The following is a 20,304-nucleotide window of genomic DNA, read 5'->3' as shown; positions in this document are numbered from 1 at the left end:
TCACAGGAATGGTTCAAAACATAGACAGTAGGAAGAGGCTGTCTTCTTGTACTTAAGTCGGCCTTCTACCTTTTCTATATAATTCCTATGCAATTTCTGTGTTTCTTCGCCAATAAGAAGGTCCAATGGATATAGTAAATCTGGAGTGATGCATCGGAATCTATAACTAATGTCACAGGAATGGTTCAAACATAGACAGTAAGTAGGGTCAGTCTTCGTGTACTGAAGTCGGCACTGTGTCTTTTTTATTTAATTCCGATGCAATTTCTGTGTTTCATCGTCAATGAGAAGGTCCAAGGGATACAGTAAACCTGGAGTGAAGCATCGGAATCTATAACTACTGTCACAGGAATGGTTCAAAACATCGACAGTAAGAAGAGTCAGTCTTCCTGTACTTAATTCGGTATTGTGCCTTTAGTATTTAATTCCGATGCAATTTATGTGTTTCATCGTTAAATAGAAGGTCAGAGGGATACAGTAAATCTGGAGTCAAGCATCGGAATCTATAACTAGTGTGACAGGAATGGTTCAAAACATAGTCAGTAAGAGGAGTCAGTCTTCTTGTACTTAAGTCGGCATTGTGCCTTTTGTATTTAATTGCAATGCACGTTCTGTGTTTCATCGTCAACAAGAAGGTCCAAGGGATACAGTAAACCTGGAGTGAAGCATCGGAATCTATAACTAGTGACACAGGGATGGTTTAAAACATAGACAGTAAGAAGAGTCAGTCTTCTTGTACTTAGGTCGGCATTGTGCCTTTTGTATTTAATTCCGATGCAATTTCTGTGTCTCATCGCCAATAAGAAGGTCCAAGGGATACAGTAAACCTGGAGTGAAGCATCGGAATCTATAACTAGTGTCACAGGAATGAATCAAAACATAGTCAGTAAGAAGAGTCAGTCTTCTTGTACTTAAGTCGGCATTGTGACTTTTGTATTTAATTCGGATGCAATTTCTGTGTTTCATCTTCAATATGAAGGTCCAAGGGATACACTAAACCTGAAGTGTAGCATCAGAATCTATAACTAGTGTCACAGGAATGGTTCAAACATAGTCAGTAAGAAGAGTCAGTCTTCTTGTACTTAAGTCGGCATTGTGCCTTTTGTATTTTTTCCGATGCAATTTCTGTTATTCATCTTCAATAAGAAGGTCCAAGGGATACAGTAAACCTGAAGTGAGGCGACGGAATCAATAACTAGTGTCACATGAATGGTTCAAATCATGGTCAGTAAGAAGAGTCAGTCTTCTTGTACTTAAGTCGCCATTGTGCCTTTTGTATTTAATTCCGATGCAATTTCTGTGTTTCTTCATCAACAAGAATTTCCAAGGGATACACCAAACCTGAAGTGTAGCATCAGAATCCATAACTAGTGTCACACGAATGGTTCAAATCATAGTCAGTAAGAAGAGTCAGTCTTCTTGTACTTAAGTCGCCTATGTGCCTTTTGTATTTAATTCCGATTCAATTTCTGTGTTTCATCGTCAATAAGAAGGTCCAAGGGATACAGTAAACCTGGAGTGAAGCATCGGAATCTATAACTAGTGTCACATGAATGGTTCAAAACATAGACAGTAAGAAGAGTCAGTCTGCTTGTACTTAATTCGGCATTGTGATTTTTGTATTTAATTCCGATGCAATTTCTATGTTGCATCGTCAATAAGAAGGTCAGAGGGATACAGTAAACCTGAAGTGAAGCATCGGAATCTATAACTAGTGTTACAGGAATTTTTTCAAAAGATAGACAGTAAGAAGAGTCAGTCTGCTTGAACTTAATTCGGCATTGTGTCTTTTGTATTTAATTCCGATGCAATTTCTGTGTTTCATCGTCAATAAGAAGGTCCAAGGGATACAGTATACCTGAAGTGAAGCACCGGAAACTATAACTAGTGTTACAGGAATGGTTCAGAAGATAGACAGTAAGAAGAGTCAGTCTTCTTGTACTTTCGTCGGCATTGTGCCTTTTGCATTTAATTCCGATGCAATTTCTGTGTTTCATCTTCAATAAGGATGTCCAAAGGATACAGTAAACTTGAAGTGAAGCATCAGACTCTATAACTAGTGTCACAGGAATGGTTCAAAACATTGTCAGAAAGAAGTGTCAGTCTTCTTGTACATAAGTCGGCTTGTGCCTTTTGTATTTAATTCCGATGCAATTTTTGTGTTTCATCGTCAATAAGAAGTTCCAAGGGATACAGTTAACCTGAAGTGAGGCATCGGAATCTATAACTAGTGTAACAGGAATGGTTCAAAGCATAGTCAGTCAGAAGAGTCAGTCTTCTTGTACTTAAGTCCGCATTGTGCCTTTTGCATTTAATTCCGATGCAATTTCTGTGTTTCATCGTCAATAAGAAGGTCCAAGGGATATAGTAAACCTGGAGTGAAGCATCGGAATCAATAACTAGTGTCACAGGAATGGATCAAAACATAGACAGTAAGTAGAGTCAGTCTTCTTGTACTTAAGTCGGCATTGTGCCTTTTGTATTTAGTTCCGATGCAATTTCTGTGTTTCATCGTCAATAAGAATGTCCGAGGGATACAGTAAACCTGGAGTGAAGCATCGGAATCTATAACTAGTGTCACAGGGATGGTTCAAATCATTGACAGTAAGAAGAGTCAGTATTCTTGTACCTAAGTCGGCATTGTGTCTTTTGTATTTAATTCCGACGCAATTTCTGTGTTTCATCTTCAATAAGAAGGTCCAAAGGATACAGTAAACTGGAAGTGAAGCATCAGACTCTATAACTAGTGTCACAGGAATGGTTCAAAACATTGTCAGGAAGAAGTGTCAGTCTTCTTGTACATAAGTTAGCATTGTGCCTTTTGTATTTAATTCCGATGCAATTTTTGTGTTTCATCGTCAATAAGAAGTTCCAAGGGATACAGTAAACCTGAAGTGAGGCATCGGGATCTATAACTAGTGTAACAGGAATGGTTCAAAGCATTGACAGTGGAAAGAGTCCGTCTTCTTGTACTTATGTCGGCATTGTGCCTTTTGTATTTAATTCCGATGCAATTTCTGTGTTTCATCGTCAATAAGAAGGTCAGAGGGATACAGTAAACCTAAAGTGAAGCATCGGAATCTATAACTAGTGTCACAGGAACGGTTCAAAACATAGACAGTAGGAAGAGACAGTCTTCTTGTACTTAAGTCAGCATTGTGCCTTTTCTATTTAATTCCTATGCAATTTCTGTGTTTCATCGTCAATAAGAAGGTCATTGGAATATAGAAAAACCTGGAGTGAAGCATCAGAATCTATAGCTAGTGTCACAGTAATGGTTCAAAACATAGAGATTAAGTAGGGTCAGTCTTCTTGTACTTAAGTCGTCATTGTGCCTTTTTTATTTAATTCCGATGCACTTTCTGTGTTTCATCTTCTATATGAAGGTCCAAGGGATACAGTAAACCTGAAGTGAAGCATCAGAGTCTATACCTAGTGTCACAGGAATGGTTCAAAGCATAGTCAGTAAGAAGAGTCAGCCTTCGTGCACTTAAGTCGGCAATGTGCCTTTTGTATTTAATTCCGATGCAATTTCTATGTTTCATCGTCAATAAGAAGGTCCAAGGGATATAGTAACCCTGGAGTGAAGGATCGGAATCAATAACTAGAGTCACATGAATGGTTTAAAACATAAACAGTGAGTATGGTCAGTCTTCTTGTACTTAAGTCGGCATTGTGCCTTTTGTATTTAATTCCGATGTAATTTCTGTGTTTCATCGTCAATAAGAAGGTCCAAGGGATATAGTAAACCTGGAGTGAAGCATCGGAATCTATAACTAGTGTCACAGGAATGGATCAAAACATAGACAGTAAGTAGAGTCAGTCTTCTTGTACTTAAGTCGGCATTGTGCCTTTTGTATTTAGTTCCGATGCAATTTCTGTGTTTCATCGTCAATAAGAATGTCCGAGGGATACAGTAAACCTGGAGTGAAGCATCGGAATCTATAACTAGTGTCACAGGGATGGTTCAAATCATTGACAGTAAGAAGAGTCAGTGTTCTTGTACCTAAGTCGGCATTGTGCCTTTTGTATTTAATTCCGACGCAATTTCTGTGTTTCATCTTCAATAAGAAGGTCCAAAGGATACAGTAAACTTGAAGTGAAGCATCAGACTCTATAACTAGTGTCACAGGAATGGTTCAAAACATTGTCAGGAAGAAGTGTCAGTCTTCTTGTACATAAGTCGGCATTGTGCCTTTTGTATTTAATTCCGATGCAATTTTTGTGTTTCATCGTCAATAAGAAGTTCCAAGGGATACAGTAAACCTGAAGTGAGGCATCGGGATCTATAACTAGTGTAACAGGAATGGTTCAAAGCATTGACAGTGGGAAGAGTCAGTCTTCTTGTACTTATGTCGGCATTGTGCCTTTTGTATTTAATTCCGATGCAATTTCTGTGTTTCATCGTCAATAAGAAGGTCAGAGGGATACAGTAAACCTAAAGTGAAGCATCGGAATCTATAACTAGTGTCACAGGAACGGTTCAAAACATAGACAGTAGGAAGAGACAGTCTTCTTGTACTTAAGTCAGCATTGTGCCTTTTCTATTTAATTCCTATGCAATTTCTGTGTTTCATCGTCAATAAGAAGGTCATTGGAATATAGAAAAACCTGGAGTGAAGCATCAGAATCTATAGCTAGTGTCACAGGAATGGTTCAAAACAAAGAGATTAAGTAGGGTCAGTCTTCTTTAACTTAAGTCGTCATTGTGCCTTTTTTATTTAATTCCGATGCACTTTCTGTGTTTCATCTTCTATATGAAGGTCCAAGGGATACAGTAAACCTGAAGTGAAGCATCAGAGTCTATACCTAGTGTCACAGGAATGGTTCAAAGCATAGTCAGTAAGAAGAGTCAGCCTTCGTGCACTTAAGTCGGCAATGTGCCTTTTGTATTTAATTCCGATTCAATTTCTGTGTTTCATCGTCAATAAGAAGGTCCAAGGGATACAGTAAACCTGGAGTGAAGCATCGGAATCTATAACTAGTGTCACATGAATGGTTCAAAACATAGACAGTAAGAAGAGTCAGTCTGCTTGTACTTAATTCGGCATTGTGCCTTTTGTATTTAATTCCGATGCAATTTCTATGTTGCATCGTCAATAAGAAGGTCAGAGGGTTACAGTAAACCTGAAGTGAAGCATCGGAATCTATAACTAGTGTTACAGGAATGGTTCAAAAGATAGACAGTAAGAAGAGTCAGTCTGCTTGAACTTAATTCGGCATTGTGCCTTTTGTATTTAATTCCGATGCAATTTCTGTGTTTCATCGTCAATAAGAGGGTCCAAGGGATATAGTAAACCTGGAGTGAAGCATCGGAATCTATAACTAGTGTCACAGGAATGTATCAAAACATAGACAGTAAGTAGAGTCAGTCTTCTTGTACTTAAGTCGGCATTGTGCCTTTTGTATTTAGTTCCGATGCAATTTCTGTGTTTCATCGTCAATAAGAATGTCCGAGGGATACAGTAAACCTGGAGTGAAGCATCGGAATCTATAACTAGTGTCACAGGGATGGTTCAAATCATTGACAGTAAGAAGAGTCAGTATTCTTGTACCTAAGTCGGCATTGTGCCTTTTGTATTTAATTCCGACGCAATTTCTGTGTTTCATCTTCAATAAGAAGGTCCAAAGGATACAGTAAACTTGAAGTGAAGCATCAGACTCTATAACTAGTGTCACAGGAATGGTTCAAAACATTGTCAGGAAGAAGTGTCAGTCTTCTTGTACATAAGTCGGCAATGTGACTTTTGTATTTAATTCCGATGCAATTTTTGTGTTTCATCGTCAATAAGAAGTTCCAAGGGATACAGTAAACCTGAAGTGAGGCATCGGGATCTATAACTAGTGTAACAGGAATGGTTCAAAGCATTGACAGTGGGAAGAGTCAGTCTTCTTGTACTTATGTCGGCATTGTGCCTTTTGTATTTAATTCCGATGCAATTTCTGTGGTTCATCGTCAATAAGAAGGTCAGAGGGATACAGTAAACCTAAAGTGGAGCATCGGAATCTATAACTAGTGTCACAGGAACGGTTCAAAACATAGACAGTAGGAAGAGACAGTCTTCTTGTACTTAAGTCAGCATTGTGCCTTTTCTATTTAATTCCTATGCAATTTCTGTGTTTCATCGTCAATAAGAAGGTCATTGGAATATAGAAAAACCTGGAGTGAAGCATCAGAATCTATAGCTAGTGTCACAGGAATGGTTCAAAACATAGAGATTAAGTAGGGTCAGTCTTCTTGTACTTAAGTCGTCATTGTGCCTTTTTTATTTAATTCCGATGCACTTTCTGTGTTTCATCTTCTATATGAAGGTCCAAGGGATACAGTAAACCTGAAGTGAAGCATCAGAGTCTATACCTAGTGTCACAGGAATGGTTCAAAGCATAGTCAGTAAGAAGAGTCAGCCTTCGTGCACTTAAGTCGGCAATGTGCCTTTTGTATTTAATTCCGATGCAATTTCTATGTTTCATCGTCAATAAGAAGGTCCAAGGGATATAGTAACCCTGGAGTGAAGGATCGGAATCAATAACGAGAGTCACATGAATGGTTTAAAACATTAACAGTGAGTATGGTCAGTCTTCTTGTACTTAAGTCGGCATTGTGCCTTTTGTATTTAATTCCGATGTAATTTCTGTGTTTCATCGTCAATAAGAAGGTCCAAGGGATATAGTAAACCTGGAGTGAAGCATCGGAATCTATAACTAGTGGCACAGGAATGGTTCAAAACATAGACAGTAAGTAGGGTCAGTCTTCTTGTACCTAAGTCGGCATTGTGCCTTTTCTATTTAATTCCTACGCAATTTCTGTGTTTCATCGTCAATTAGAAGGTCCAAGGGATATAGTAAACCTGGAGTGAAGCATCGGAATCTATAACTAGTGGCACAGGAATGGTTCAAACCATAGACAGTAAGTAGGGTCAGTCTTCTTGTACTTAAGTCGGCATTGTGCCTTTTTTATTTAATTGCGATGCAATTTCTGTGTTTCATCATTTCAATAAGAAGGTCCAAGGGATACAGTAAACCAGGAGCGAAGCATCGGAATCTATAACTAGTGTCACAGCAATGGTTCAAAACATAGTCAGTAAGAAGACAAAGCCTTCTTGTACTTAAGTCGGCATTGTGAGTTTTTTATTTGATTCCGATGCAATTTCTGTGTTTCATCGTCAATAAGAAGGTCCAAGGGATACAGTAAACCTGAAGTGAAGCACCGGAATCTATAACTAGTGTCACAGGAATGGTTCAAAGCATAGTCAGTAAGATGAGTCAGTCTTCTTGTACTTAAGTCGGCATTGTGCCTTTTGTATTTAATTCCGATTCAATTTCTGTGTTTCTTCGTCAATAAGGAGGTCAAAGGGAGACAGTAAACCTGGAGTGAAGCATCGGAATCTATAACTAGTGTCACAGGAATGGTTCAAAACATAGTCAGTCAGAAGAGTCAGTCTTCTTGTACTTAAGTCCGCATTGTGCCTTTTGCATTTAATTCCGATGCAATTTCTGTTATTCATCTTCAATAAGAAGGTCCAAAGGATACAGTAAACTTGAAGTGAAGCATCAGAGTCTGTAACTAGTGTCACAGAAATGGATCAAAACATAGTCAGTAAGAAGAGTCAGTCTTCTTGTACATAAGTCGGCATTGTGCCTTTTGTATTTAATTCCGATGCAATTTTTTTGTTTCATCGTCAATAAGAAGGTCCAAGGGATGCAGTAAACCTGAAGTGATGCATCGGAATCTATAACTAGTGTAACAGGAATGGTTCAAAGCATAGACAGTGGGAAGAGTCAGTCTTCTTGTACTTAAGTCGGCATTGTGCCTTTTGAATTTAATTCCGATGCAATTTCTGTGTTTCATCGTCAATAAGAAGGTCAGAGGGATACAGTAAACCTGAAGTGAAGCATCGGAAACTATAACTAGTGTCACAGGAATGGTTCAAAACATAGACAGTAGGAAGAGAGAGTCTTCTTGTACTTAAGTCGGCATTGTGCCTTTTCTATTTAATTCCTATGCAATTTCTGTGTTCCATCGTCAATAAGAAGGTCCATGGGATATAGTAAACCTGGAGTGAAGCATCGGAATCTGTCGCTAGTGTCACAGGAATGGTTCAATACATAGACAGTAAGTAGGGTCAGTCTTCTTGTACTTAAGTCGGCAATGTGCCCTTTTTATTTAATTCCGAGGCAATTTCTGTGTTTCATCTTCAATATGAAGGTAAAAGGGATACAGTAAACCTGAAGTGAAGCATCAGAGTCTGTAACTAATGTCACAGGTGTGGTTCAAAACATAGTCAGTAAGTAGGGTCAGTCTTCTTGTACTTAAGTCGGCATTGTGCCTTTTGTATTTAATTCCGATGCAATTTCTGTGTTTCATCGTCAATAAGAATGTCCAAGGGATACAGCAAACCTGAAGTGAAGCATCGGAATCTATAACTAGTGTAACAGGAATGGTTCAAAGCATAGGCAGTGGGAGGAGTCAGTATTCTTGTACTTAAGTCAGCATTGTGCCTTTTGTATTTAATTCCGATGCAATTTCTGTGTTTCATCGTCAATAAGAAGGTCCAAGGGAAACAGTAAACCTGAAGTGAAGCACCGGAATCTATAACTAGTGTTACAGGAATGGTTCAAAAGATAGACAGTAAGAAGAGTCAGTCTTCTTGTACTTTCGTCGGCATTGTGCCTTTTGCATTTAATTCCAATGCAATTTCTGTGTTTCATCTTCAATAAGAAGGTCCAAAGGATACAATAAACTTGAAGTGAAGCATCAGAGTCTATAACTAGTGTAACAGGAATGGTTCAAAGCATAGACTGTGGGAAGAGTCAGTTTTCTTGTACTTAAGTCGGCATTGTGCCTTTTGTATTTAATTTCGATGCAATTTCTATGTTTCATCGTCAATAACAAGGTAAGAGGGTTACAGTAAACCTGAAGTGAAGCATCGGAATCTATAACTAGTGTAACAGGAATGGTTCAAAGCATAGACAGTGGGAAGAGTCAGTCTTCTTGTACTTAAGTCGGCATTGTGCATTTTGTATTTAATTCCAATGCAATTTCTGTGTTTCATCGTCAATAAGAAGGTCAGAGGGATACAGTAAACCTGAAGTGAAGCATCGGAATCTATAACTAGTGTCACAGGAATGGTTCAAAACATAGACAGTAGGAAGAGACTGTCTTCTTGTACTTAAGTCGGCCTTCTACCTTTTCTATATAATTCCTATGCAATTTCTGTGTTTCATCGTCAATGAGAAGGTCCAAGGGATACAGTAAACCTGGAGTGAAGCATCGGAATCCATAACTACTGTCACAGGAATGGTTCAAAACATCGACAGTAAGAAGAGTCAGTCTTCCTGTACTTAATTCGGTATTGTGCCTTTTTAATTTAATTCCGACGCAATTTATGTGTTTCATCGTTAAAAAGAAGGTCAGAGGGATACAGTAAACCTGAAGTGAAGCATCGGAATCTATAACTAGTGTGACAGGACTGGTTCAAAACATAGTCAGTTAGAGGAGTCAGTCTTTTTTGTACTTAAGTCGGCATTGTGCCTTTTGTATTTAATTCCGAAGCACGTTCTGTGTTTCATCGTCAACAAGAAGGTCCAAGGGATACAGTAATCCTGGAGTGAAGCATCGGAATTTATAACTAGTGACACAGAGATGGTTTAAAACATAGACAGTAAGAAGAGTCAGTATTCTTGTACTTAAGTCGGCATTGTGCCTTTTGTATTTATTTCCGATGCAATTTCTGTGTTTCATCTTCAATAAGAAGGTCCAGGGGATACAGTAAACCTGAAGTGAGGCGACGGAATCAATAACTAGTGTCACGTGAATGGTTCAAATCATAGTCAGTAAGAAGAGTCAGTCTTCTTGTACTTAAGTTGCCATTGTGCCTTTTGTATTTAATTCCGATGCAATTTTTGTGTTTCATCGTCAATAAGAAGGTCCAAGGGATACAGTAAACCTGGAGTGAAGCATCGGAATCTGTAACTAGTGTCACAGGAATGAATCAAAACATAGTCAGTTAGAAGAGTCAGTCTTCTTGTACTTAAGTCGGCATTGTGCCTTTTGTATTTAATTCCGATGCTATTTCTGTGTTTCATCGTCAATAAGAAGGTCCAAGGGATACAGTAAACCTGGACGTAAGCATCGGAATCTATAACTAGTGTCACAGGGATGGTTCAAAAACATAGACAGTAAGAAGAGTCAGTATTCTTGTACTTAAGTCGGCATTGTGCCTTTTGTATTTAATTCTGATGCAATTTCTGTGTTTCATCTTCAATATGAAGGTCCAAGGGATACACCAAACCTGAAGTGTAGCATCAGAATCCATAACTAGTGTCACAGGAATGGTTCAAACATAGTCAGTAAGAAGAGTCAGTTTTCTTGTACTTAAGTCGGCATTGTGCCTTTTGTATTTATTTCCGATGCAATTTCTGTGTTTCATCTTCAATAAGAAGGTCCAAGGGATACAGTAAACCTGAAGTGAGGCGACGGAATCAATAACTAGTGTCACATGAATGGTTCAAATCATAGTCAGTAAGTAGAGTCAGTCTTCTTGTACTTAAGTCCGCATTGTGCCTTTTGTATTTAATTCCGATGCAAGTTCTGTGTTTCATCGTCAATAAGAAGGTCCAAGGCATACAGTAAACCTGGAGTGAAGCATCGGAATCTATAACTATTGTCACAGGAATGAATGAAAACATAGACAGTAGGAAGTGTCAGTCTTCTTGTACTTAAGTCGGCAATGAGCCTTTTTTATTTAATTCCGATGGAATTTCTGTGTTTCATCGTCAATAAGAAGGTCCAAGGGACACAGTAAACCTGGAGTTAAACATCGGAATCTATAACTAGTGTCACAGGGATGGATGAAAACCTAGACAGTAAGAAGAGTCAGTATTCTTGTACTTAAGTCGGCATTGTGCCTTTTTTATTGAATTCCGATGCAATTTCTGTGTTTCATCGTCAATAAAAAGGTCCAAGGGATACAGTAAACCTGGAGTGAAGCATCGGAATCTATAACTACTGTCACAGGAATGGTGCAAAACATCGACAGCAAGAAGAGTCAGTCTTCTTGTACTTAAGTCGGCATTGTGCCTTTTGTATTTTTTTCCGATGCAATTTCTGTGTTTCATCTTCATTAAGAAGGTCCAAGGGATACAGTAAACCTGAAGTGAAGCACCGGAATCTATTACTAGTGTCACATGAATGGTTCAAATCATAGTCAGCAATAAGAGTCAGTCTTCTTGTACTTAAGTCGCCATTGTGCCTTTTGTATTTAATTCCGATGCAATTTCTGTGTTTCATCGTCAATAAGAAGGTCCATGGGATATAGTAAACCTGGAGTGAAGCATCGGAATCTGTCGCTAGTGACACAGGAATGGTTCAATACATAGACAGTAAGTAGGGTCAGTCTTCTTGTACTTAAGACGGCATTGTGCCCTTTTTATTTAATTCCGATGCAATTTCTGTGTTTCATCTTCAATATGAGGGTCCAAGGGATACAGTAAACCTGAAGTGAAGCATCAGAGTCTATAACTAGTGTCACAGGTATGGTTCAAAATATAGTCGGTAAGTAGGTTCAGTCTTCTTGTACTTAAGTCGGCATTGTGCCTTTTGTATTTAATTCCGATGCAATTTCTGTGTTTCATCGTCAATAGGAAGGTCCAAGGGATACAGTAAACCTGAAGTGAAGCACCGGAATCTATAACTAGTGTTACAGGAATGGTTCAAAAGATAGACAGTAAGAAGAGTCAGTCTTCTTGTACTGTCGTCGGCATTGTGCCTTTTGCATTTAATTCCGATGCAATTTCTGTGATTCATCTTTAATAAGAAGGTCCAAAGGATACAGTAAACTTGAAGTGAAGCATCAGAGTCTATAACTAGTGTCACAGGAATGGATCAAAACATAGTCAGTAAGAAGAGTCAGTCTTCTTGTACATAAGTCGGCATTGTGCCTTTTGTATTTATTTCCGATGCAATTTTTGTGTTTCATCGTCAATAAGAAGGTCCAAGGGATACAGTAAACCTGAAGTGATGCATCGGAATCTATAACTAGTGTAACAGGAATGGTTCAAAGGATAGACAGTGGGAAGAGTCAGTCTTCTTGTACTTAAGTCGGCATTGTGCCTCTTGTATTTAATTCCGATGCAATTTCTGTGTTTCATCGTCAATAAGAAGGTCAGAGGGATACAGTAAACCTGAAGTGAAGCATCGGAATCTATAACTAGTGTCACAGGAATGGTTCAAAACATAGACAGTAGGAGGAGACATTGTTCTTTTACTTAAACCGGCATTGTGCCTTTTCTATTTAATTCCTATGCAATTTCTATGTTTCATCGTCAATAAGAAGGTCCAAGGGATATAGTAAACCTGGAGTGAAGCATCGAGATCAATAACTGGTGTCACAGGAATGGTTCAAAACATAGACAGTAAGTAGGGTCAGTCTTCTTGTACTTAAGTCGGCATTGTGCCTTTTGTATGTAATTCCGATGCAATTTCTGTGTTTCATCGTCAATAAGAAGGTTCAAGGCATACAGTAAACCTGAAGTGAAGCATCGGAATCTATAACTAGTGTAACGGGAATGGTTCAAAGCATAGACAGTGGGAAGAGTCAGTCTTCTTGTACTTAAGTCGGCATTGTGCATTTTGTATTTAATTCCAATGCAATTCTGTGTTTCATCGTCAATAAGAAAGTCAGAGGGATACAGTAAACCTGAAGTGAAGCATCGGAATCTATAACTAGTGTCACAGGAATGGTTCAAAACATAGACAGTAGGAAGAGACTGTCTTCTTGTACTTAAGTCGGCCTTCTACCTTTTCTATATAATTCCTATGCAATTTCTGTGTTTCTTCGCCAATAAGAAGGTCCAATGGATATAGTAAATCTGGAGTGAAGCATCGGAATCTATAACTAGTGTCACAGGAATGGTTCAAACATAGACAGTAAGTAGGGTCAGTCTTCGTGTACTGAAGTCGGCATTGTGCCTTTTTTATTTAATTCCGATGCAATTTCTGTGTTTCATCGTCAATGAGAAGGTCCAAGGGATACAGTAAACCTGGAGTGAAGCATCGGAATCTATAACTACTGTCACAGGAATGGTTCAAAACATCGACAGTAAGAAGAGTCAGTCTTCCTGTACTTAATTCGGTATTGTGCCTTTAGTATTTAATTCCGATGCAATTTATGTGTTTCATCGTTAAAAAGAAGGTCAGAGGGATACAGTAAATCTGAAGTCAAGCATCGGAATCTATAACTAGTGTGACAGGAATGGTTCAAAACATAGTCAGTAAGAGGAGTCAGTCTTCTTGTACTTAAGTCGGCATTGTGCCTTTTGTATTTAATGGCGATGCACGTTCTGTGTTTCATCGTCAACAAGAAGGTCCAAGGGATACAGTAAACCTGGAGTGAAGCATCGGAATCTATAACTAGTGACACAGGGATGGTTTAAAACATAGACAGTAAGAAGAGTCAGTATTCTTGTACATAAGTCGGCATTGTGCCTTTTGTATTTAATTCCGATGCAATTTCTGTGTTTCATCGTCAATAAGAAGGTCCAAGGTATACAGTAAACCTGAAGTGAAGCACCGTAATCTATAACTCGTGTCACAGGAATGGTTCAAAGCATAGTCAGTAAGAAGAGTCAGTCTTCTTGTACTTAAGTCGACATTGTGCCCTTTGCATTTAATTCCGATGCAATTTCTGTGTTTCTTCGACAATAAGGAGGTCCAAGGGATACAGTAAACCTGGAGTGAAGCATCAGAATCTATAACTAGTGTCACAGGAATGGTTCAAATCATAGTCGGTAAGAAGAGTCAGTCTTCTTGTACTTAGGTCGGCATTGTGCCTTTTGTATTTAATTCCGATGCAATTTCTGTGTCTCATCGCCAATAAGAAGGTCCAAGGGATACAGTAAACCTGGAGTGAAGCATCCGAATCTATAACTAGTGTTACAGGAATGAATCAAAACATAGTCAGTAAGAAGAGTCAGTCTTCTTGTACTTAAGTCGGCATTGTTCCTTTTGTGTTTAATTCCGATGCAATTTCTGTGTTTCATCGTCAATAAGAAGGTCCAAGGAATACAGTAAACCTGGAGTTAAGCATTGGAATCTATAACTAGTGTCACAGGGATGGTTCAAAACATAGACAGTAAGAAGTGTCAGTATTCTTGTACTTAAGTCGGCATTGTGACTTTTGTATTTAATTCTGATGCAATTTCTGTGTTTCATCTTCAATATGAAGGTCCAAGGGATACACTAAACCTGAAGTGTAGCATCAGAATCTATAACTAGTGTCACAGGAATGGTTCAAACATAGTCAGTAAGAAGAGTCAGTCTTCTTGTACTTATGTCGGCATTGTGCCTTTTGTATTTATTTCCGATGCAATTTCTGCTATTCATCTACAATAAGAAGGTCCAAGGGATACAGTAAACCTGAAGTGAGGCGACGGAATCAATAACTAGTGTCACATGAATGGTTCAAATCATGGTCAGTATGAAGAGTCAGTCTTCTTGTACTTAAGTCGCCTATGTGCCTTTTGTATTTAATTCCGATTCAATTTCTGTGTTTCATCGTCAATAAGACGGTCCAAGGGATACAGTAAACCTGGAGTGAAGCATCGGAATCTATAACTAGTGTCACATGAATGGTTCAAAACATAGACAGTAAGAAGAGTCAGTCTGCTTGTACTTAATTCGGCATTGTGCCTTTTGTATTTAATTCCGATGCAATTTCTATGTTGCATCGTCAATAAGAAGGTCAGAGGGATACAGTAAACCTGAAGTGAAGCATCGGAATCTATAACTAGTGTTACAGGAATGGTTCAAATGATAGACACTAAGAAGAGTCAGTCTGCTTGTACTTAATTCGGCATTGAGCCTTTTGTATTTAATTCCGATGCAATTTCTGTGTTTCATCGTCAATAAGAAGGTCCATGGGATACAGTATACCTGAAGTGAAGCACCGGAATCTATAACTAGTGTTACAGGAATGGTTCAAAAGATAGACAGTAAGAAGAGTCAGTCTTCTTGTACTTTCGTCGGCATTGTGCCTTTTGCATTTAATTCCGATGCAATTTCTGTGTTTCATCTTCAATAAGGATGTCCAAAGGATACAGTAAACTTGAAGTGAAGCATCAGAGTCTATAACTAGTGTCACAGGAATGGATCAAAACATAGTCAGTAAGAAGAGTCAGTCTTCTTGTACATAAGTCGGCATTGCGCCTTTTGTATTTGATTCCAATGCAATTTCTGTGTTTCATCGTCAATAAGAAGGTCAGAGGGATACAGTATACCTGAAGTGAAGCACCGGAATCTATAACTAGTGTCACAGGAATGGTTCAAAGCATAGACAGTAAGTAGGGTCAGTCTTCGTGTACTTAAGTCGGCATTGTGTCTTTTTTATTTAATTCCGATGCAATTTCTGTGTTTCTTCGTCAATGAGAATGTCCAAGGGATACAGTAAACCTGGAGTGAAGCATCGGAATCTAATACTACTGACACAGGAATTGTTCAAAACATCGACAGTAAGAAGAGTCAGTCTTCCTGTACTTAATTCGGTATTGTGCCTTTAGTATTTAATTCCGATGCAATTTATGTGTTTCATCGTTAAAAAGAAGGTCAGAGGGATACAGTAAATCTGAAGTCAAGCATCGGAAACTATAACTAGTGTGACAGAAATGGTTCAAAGCATAGTCAGTAAGAAGAGTCAGTCTTCTTGTACTTAAGTCGGCATTGTGCCCTTTGTATTTAATTCCGATGCCATTTCTGTGTTTCTGCGTCAATAAGGAGGTCCAAGGGATACAGTAAACCTGGAGTGAAGCATCGGAATCTATAACTAGTGTCACAGGAATGGTTCAAATCATAGTCGGTAAGAAGAGTCAGTCTTCTTGTACTTAAGTCGGCATTGTGCCTTTTGTATTCAATTCCGATGCAATTTCTGTGTTTCATCGTCAATAAGAAGGTCAGAGGGATACAGTAAACCTGGAGTGAAGCATCGGAATCTGTCGCTAGTGACACAGGAATGGTTCAATACATAGACAGTAAGTAGGGTCAGTCTTCTTGTACTTAAGTCGGCATTGTGCCCTTTTTATTTAATTCCGATGCAATTTCTGTGTTTCATCTTCAATATGAGGGTCCAAGGGATACAGTAAACCTGAAGTGAAGCATCAGAGTCTATAACTAGTGTCACAGGTATGGTTCAAAATATAGTCGGTAAGTAGGGTCAGTCTTCTTGTACTTAAGTCGGCATTGTGCCTTTTGTATTTAATTCCGATGCAATTTCTGTGTTTCATCGTCAATAGGAAGGTCCAAGGGATACAGTAAACCTGAAGTGAAGCACCGGAATCTATAACTAGTGTTACAGGAATGGTTCAAAAGATAGACAGTAAGAAGAGTCAGTCTTCTTGTACTGTCGTCGGCATTGTGCCTTTTGCATTTAATTCCGATGCAATTTCTGTGATTCATCTTTAATAAGAAGGTCCAAAGGATACAGTAAGCTTGAAGTGAAGCATCAGAGTCTATAACTAGTGTCACAGGAATGGATCAAAACATAGTCAGTAAGAAGAGTCAGTCTTCTTGTACATAAGTCGGCATTGTGCCTTTTGTATTTATTTCCGATGCAATTTTTGTGTTTCATCGTCAATAAGAAGGTCCAAGGGATACAATAAACCTGAAGTGATGCATCGGAATCTATAACTAGTGTAACAGGAATGGTTCAAATGATAGACAGTGGGAAGAGTCAGTTTTCTTGTACTTAAGACGGCATTGTGCCTCTTGTATTTAATTCCGATGCAATTTCTGTGTTTCATCGTCAATAAGAAGGTCAGAGGGATACAGTAAACCTGAAGTGAAGCATCGGAATCTATAACTAGTGTCACAGGAATGGTTCAAAACATAGACAGTAGGAGGAGACATTGTTCTTTTACTTAAGTCGGCATTGTGCCTTCTCTATTTAATTCCTATGCAATTTCTATGTTTCATCGTCAATAGGAAGGTCCAAGGGATATAGTAAACCTGGAGTGAAGCATCGGAATCAATAACTGGTGTCACAGGAATGGTTCAAAACATAGACAGTAAGTAGGGTCAGTCTTCTTGTACTTAAGTCGGCATTGTGCCTTTTGTATTTAATTCCGATGCAATTTCTGTGTTTCATCGTCAATAAGAAGGTTCAAGGCATACAGTAAACCTGAAGTGAAGCATCGGAATCAATAACTAGTGTAACAGGAATGGTTCAAAGCATAGACAGTGGGAAGAGTCAGTCTTCTTGTACTTAAGTCGGCATTGTGCATTTTGTATTTAATTCCAATGCAATTTCTGTGTTTCATCGTCAATATGAAAGTCAGAGGGATACAGTAAACCTGAAGTGAAGCATCGGAATCTATAACCAGTGTCACAGGAATGGTTCAAAACATAGACAGTAGGAAGAGACTGTCTTCTTCTACTTAAGTCGGCCTTCTACCGTTTCTATATAATTCCTATGCAATTTCTGTGTTTCTTCGCCAATAAGAAGGTCCAATGGATATAGTAAATCTGGAGTGAAGCATCGGAATCTATAACTAGTGTCACAGGAATGGTTCAAACATAGACAGTAAGTAGGGTCAGTCTTCGTGTACTGAAGTCGGCATTGTGCCTTTTTTATTTAATTCCGATGCAATTTCTGTGTTTCATCGTCAATGAGAAGGTCCAAGGGATACAGTAAACCTGGAGTGAAGCATCGGAATCTATAACTACTGTCACAGGAATGGTTCAAAACATCGACAGTAAGAAGAGTCAGTCTTCCTGTACTTAATTCGGTATTGTGCCTTTAGTATTTAATTCCGATGCAATTTATGTGTTTCATCGTTAAAAAGAAGGTCAGAGGGATACAGTAAATCTGAAGTCAAGCATCGGAATCTATAACTAGTGTGACAGGAATGGTTCAAAACATAGTTAGTAAGAGGAGTCAGTCTTCTTGTACTTAAGTCGGCATTGTGCCTTTTGTATTTAATGGCGATGCACGTTCTGTGTTTCATCGTCAACAAGAAGGTCCAAGGGATACAGTAAACCTGGAGTGAAGCATCGGAATCTATAACTAGTGACACAGGGATGGTTTAAAACATAGACAGTAAGAAGAGTCAGTATTCTTGTACATAAGTCGGCATTGTGCCTTTTGTATTTAATTCCGATGCAATTTCTGTGTTTCATCGTCAATAAGAAGGTCCAAGGTATACAGTAAACCTGAAGTGAAGCACCGTAATCTATAACTCGTGTCACAGGAATGGTTCAAAGCATAGTCAGTAAGAAGAGTCAGTCTTCTTGTACTTAAGTCGACATTGTGCCCTTTGCATTTAATTCCGATGCAATTTCTGTGTTTCTTCGACAATAAGGAGGTATAAGGGATACAGTAAACCTGGAGTGAAGCATCGGAATCTATAACTAGTGTCACAGGAATGGTTCAAATCATAGTCGGTAAGAAGAGTCAGTCTTCTTGTACTTAGGTCGGCATTGTGCCTTTTGTATTTAATTCCGATGCAATTTCTGTGTCTCATCGCCAATAAGAAGGTCCAAGGGATACAGTAAACCTGGAGTGAAGCATCGGAATCTATAACTAGTGTTACAGGAATGAATCAAAACATAGTCAGTAAGAAGAGTCAGTCTTCTTGTACTTAAGTAGGCATTGTTCCTTTTGTATTTAATTCCGATGCAATTTCTGTGTTTCGTCGTCAATAAGAAGGTCCAAGGAATACAGTAAACCTGGAGTTAAGCATTGGAATCTATAACTAGTGTCACAGGGATGGTTCAAAACATAGACAGTAAGAAGTGTCAGTATTCTTGTACTTAAGTCGGCATTGTGACTTTTGTATTTAATTCTGATGCAATTTCTGTGTTTCATCTTCAATATGAAGGTCCAAGGGATACACTAAACCTGAAGTGTAGCATCAGAATCTATAACTAGTGTCACAGGAATGGTTCAAACATAGTCAGTAAGAAGAGTCAGTCTTCTTGTACTTAAGTCGGCATTGTGCCTTTTGTATTTATTTCCGATGCAATTTCTGCTATTCATCTTCAATAAGAAGGTCCAAGGGATACAGTAAACCTGAAGTGAGGCGACGGAATCAATAACTAGTGTCACATGAATGGTTCAAATCATGGTCAGTAAGAAGAGTCAGTCTTCTTGTACTTAAGTCGCCTATGTGCCTTTTGTATTTAATTCCGATTCAATTTCTGTGTTTCATCGTCAATAAGACGGTCCAAGGGATACAGTAAACCTGGAGTGAAGCATCGGAATTATAACTAGTGTCACATGAATGGTTCAAAACATAGACAGTAAGAAGAGTCAGTCTGCTTGTACTTAATTCGGCATTGTGCCTTTTGTATTTAATTCCGATGCAATTTCTATGTTGCATCGTCAATAAGAAGGTCAGAGGGATACAGTAAACCTGAAGTGAAGCATCGGAATCTATAACTAGTGTTACAGGAATGGTTCAAATGATAGACACTAAGAAGAGTCAGTCTGCTTGTACTTAATTCGGCATTGTGCCTTTTGTATTTAATTCCGATGCAATTTCTGTGTTTCATCGTCAATAAGAAGGTCCATGGGATACAGTATACCTGAAGTGAAGCACCGGAATCTATAACTAGTGTTACAGGAATGGTTCAAAAGATAGACAGTAAGAAGAGTCAGTCTTCTTGTACTTTCGTCGGCATTGTGCCTTTTGCATTTAATTCCGATGCAATTTCTGTGTTTCATCTTCAATAAGGATGTCCAAAGGATACAGTAAACTTGAAGTGAAGCATCAGAGTCTATAACTAGTGTCACAGGAATGGATCAAAACATAGTCAGTAAGAAGAGTCAGTCTTCTTGTACATAAGTCGGCATTGCGCCTTTTGTATTTAATTCCAATGCAATTTCTGTGTTTCATCGTCAATAAGAAGGTCAGAGGGATACAGTAAACCCGAAGTGAAGCATCGGAATCTATAACTAGTGTCACAGGAATGGTTCAAATCATAGTCGGTAAGAAGAGTCAGTCCTCTTGTACTTAAGTCGGCATTGTGCCTTTTGTATTTAATTCCGATGCAATTTCTGTGTTTCATCGTCAATAAGAAGGTCCAAGGGATACAGTATACCTGAAGTGAAGCACCGGACTCTATAACTAGTGTCACAGGAATGGTTCAAAGCATAGACAGTAAGTAGGGTCAGTCTTCGTGTACTTAAGTCGGCATTGTGCCTTTTTTTTTTTAATTCCGATGCAATTTCTGTGTTTCTTCGTCAATGAGAATGTCCAAGGGATACAGTAAACCTGGAGTGAAGCATCGGAATCTAATACTACTGTCACAGGAAT

This window comes from Schistocerca americana, chromosome X (assembly GCF_021461395.2).
Source record: "Schistocerca americana isolate TAMUIC-IGC-003095 chromosome X, iqSchAmer2.1, whole genome shotgun sequence".
In the NCBI taxonomy this organism is placed as follows: domain Eukaryota; kingdom Metazoa; phylum Arthropoda; class Insecta; order Orthoptera; family Acrididae; genus Schistocerca; species Schistocerca americana.
The sequence above is the reverse complement of the archived record's forward strand: the minus strand, read 5'-3'. Positions refer to the sequence as shown.